Here is a 3,554-nt window from a genome sequence, read left to right on the forward strand (position 1 = left end):
TAACATTAAAACTGTGTTCCGTCCACCTTCTAAGATTAGGATACTATTCGGCTCCACCAAAGATGACATGGGACATAGGAATCATGGCATATTGTTGTTAATAAAAATTCTCTGTTTCAACTAGACTGAACTGCATGTGACTGCTTTAGTCTTTAATAAAACTTGCATCTGATTGCGTATTTAACTGAACTGAACTTTATCTGACTGCATGAAAATATTGTTGGAAAATTAATACTCAAAATAAACATCTGACTGCATGAAAGTTCAGTGGTAAAAATAAATGAAAGTCACCAACCTGCATCTGACTGCGTCTGTGGACTTGGCTCGTGCACTCCTTCCCGTTTAGCCGATAATAAAACATATATTCAACTCAGCCGTAGTGCAATGGCATAAATTTGTCATTCTAGATAACTTTACTCATTTTGGCCCTGTTTGTTACTTAGTAAAAATTCTGTCCTGATCTGAATAATTTGCCAACTGTGCAATGGCATATAGATTATTTTACTCTGATAAATGAAATTATTAGCTTTACTCATGGGAACTTTTCTTTAATGTGCCTTTTGGTTCAATGCAAGCACAGGACACGGAGAACGACATAAGGTGTGAGATGAAACTAATTTTATCTAAAAAATATTTATTGTTCAAACTTTTAAGGCACATGTGAAAAACTAAAAAAAAAACTTTTATAGCATGGATTTACGAGAAAGTTTCACAAAACGCTTATTGCATCAACAATGGGATTTCTATCTAGCTTTTAGACATTATTTAACCAAAGAAAACCTATTTTATTAATTATTCTTTTCCCCAGGTATGTGCCGAGTTTCGCTCAATATATAGCTTATTATGTGCGTAGCGCCAGTTCTTACTTTGATGCTGTCATGACCCGGCTGCCTCCTGCAGGCATCTAGCTCCGACTCGAAACACGTCTGCTGTCTGTGCACATCTCCTCACCACTACTCAAACTTTTACCGCGTGCAGCCAGCTCTGTTGGCTGTCAAAGATCTTACTACTCGCAGATGTACTACTCGTCCAACCTTGCGGTTGGGAACTATCGACATTTTTCACTGGCTCTATCCTGATCGAATCTCAGCACATACCTTTCAATATATAAAATTCCGTTTCAGCATCGGAAGGCTGGTTTCTGGAACAGTCTTTATAAAGTGTCGGTTGAAATTACGCTACTAAGTCACGTTAATGTCAAATCCTGCCAAAATCCTGAAAAACACGTTTTGCGAACCATGCAGGGTGTCAATGATGTTCTCGAAAGTACCGGCAGGATGTGGAGACACACCGACTCCAGTGCTGCGGCCAGCCGCGTTAGATTTCTCAGCTGAGGACCCATGGTACGAACAGCCCAATCGAAGCGATCCCTCAGATTCTCGATTGCCCTTAATTCTGGGGAGATTGGCGACGAGGGCAGTACCGAAGACTCAACCTGATGCTCTTCGAACCACGCACATGTACTTAGAGCTATGTGGCATGTTTCATTACCCTGCGGATAGGCGCCATCGTGCCTAGAGAGTGTGTGTAGGGATGGATATGGTCCCCAAGGATAAATGCCTGCTAGTGTTCATACATTGTGAATTCCAGGATGACGATATCACCGGGGGAATACCAAGGAAACATTTCCCAGATCAGAACGTTCCCTCCTGCAGCCTGGACAGTTAGCTTTCAGACGTTCTACACCATATACACTAACGGCCATCTGCCCGATGGAGCAAAAAGCGTGACTGATTTAAAAAGGCCACATGTCGCCACTGAGTGGACGTCCAGTTGAAATACTGGCGTTCAGCATCCAGCCTTTGTCGCCAATTAACAGCAGTCAGCATGGTTATATGGACCAGGCACCTACTGCGGAGCCCCTACTCAACAACGTTTGTTGAGCATTCATTGAGGAGGCACTGTTGCTACCCTCTTGATTCATCTGAACAGTCAGTTGCTCAGTAGTTGTACACCTGAGGTCATCAGTCGTCTAGACTTAGAACTACTTAAACCTGACTAACCTAAGGATATCATACAAATCCATGCCCGTGGCAGGATTCGAACCTTCGACCATAGGAACAGCACGGTTTCGGACTCAAGCGCCTAGAACCGCTCGTCCACAGCGGCCGGCACATTTTGTCACACACAGTATAATTTTATATGTGAACAGTTAAAGATTTAGCCGATTAGGAAATGGTTCCGCTCTTGGCGCAAAAATCAATGATTGAGCCATTTTGGACGACGGGTAAATCGTTCCGTTTCCTCATTATGACAACGACTCCCTCGTTTTCCACACCATCCCGACACGCTTTATAAACCCTCTGTTGCTATTGCTGCCACCTGCCGTCTATGAGTGATTATTGGACGTTGACATCGAACGTAGGTGACGATCACATTAATGAGACTGGAGGGTGTAGGTTGGCAACTTAATACAGACAAGCACATCCTGTACTATCTCGCATCACAACACAACGTTCTTCGGTGCGGCCAACCCAAGTCTTTGAAGACAGTCTACTAGGAAGCTTCCTGGTATATCAAAACTGTGTGCCGGACCGAGACTCGAACTCGGGACCTTTGCCTTTCACGGGCAAGTGCTCTACCAACTGAGCTACCCAAGCACGACTCACGCCCAGTCCTCACAGCTTTAATTCCTCCAGTAACTCGTCTCCTACATCCTGGCAGTCTACGAGGGGTGGCATCACCAGCCCCGTCTTCGGGGCAGCAACTTTGATGGGTGGCGCATGTAGCATCAGTTTTCAGCGGCAGCAGCAGCGTTTCGTAAAGATGGCGGTCAGGTAGATCGCCGAAGTATCGACCTCTGTTCATTTTAGGACTCTGCCCTGGATAGTCTACGCAGTCAGATGTTTACATTATGTTTGTTGAAATACGAGACGCGACATTCTCCATCGTTCTGGGCTGGAAAAAAGGGGAAAAGGATGAAACTGATGCTAACAGCGTTGAAACGGCGCTCAATGAGGCTGCTGTGTGAGGGAGGGGGGCAGAGCGTGGCGCCAGAATTTGCAGGGCGGTCTGGCGGTCTGGTAGTGAAGCGGTGGATACCGCTCCTTTCGTACCGATGACTTCCCGGAGCAACGACCGTGCCGCTACGCCGAGCAAAATATTAGTCACCGGTCAAGGAGCGCGGTACGTGACACTGGGCAGCTGCCATGCGGTAGCACAAATCCGTTCACAGCTGACGTTAAGTCATGACACAGTGCCACGCTTCGGGGTGTTAACCCTTGCGAGTTGTCTGAGAATGCACTTATCTTTTCAAATTCCAATGCTCTTTTAACTACAACAAACAGTTTTAGGGTCGAAGTAGGCTTCTCAGCCTGCAGATATGCTTTTTCTGTACCTTTTTATCATAAATTGACAAAATACTTACGGTTTCTCACTGTTCGTAGTACGACAGGTTGGAAGTTTTTGCAATGGTCTGAGGAAATATTCCAGATTTACAAGATGTGACATTCAATCTTATGCACACTAAGACAAAAAAAAGACCCCAAGGACGAATTATTCAAACGAGGTGGAAATCGGTAGACGACGTGCGCATGCACAGACAAAGACACGAT

At 45.1% G+C, this 3,554-nt stretch overlaps 1 non-coding gene across 1 annotated transcript; it reads right to left on the reverse strand.

The window, feature by feature from the left end:
- Nucleotides 1–2,526: 2,526 nt before the first annotated feature.
- Trnas-uga lies at nt 2,527–2,601 on the reverse strand. Its single transcript has one exon. It is a non-coding gene; the product is annotated as a tRNA-Ser (tRNA).
- Between the last annotated feature and the right edge of the window lie 953 nt (nt 2,602–3,554).

The sequence above is a fragment of the Schistocerca piceifrons genome, chromosome 8, assembly GCF_021461385.2.
Source record: "Schistocerca piceifrons isolate TAMUIC-IGC-003096 chromosome 8, iqSchPice1.1, whole genome shotgun sequence".
Lineage (NCBI taxonomy): Eukaryota > Metazoa > Arthropoda > Insecta > Orthoptera > Acrididae > Schistocerca > Schistocerca piceifrons.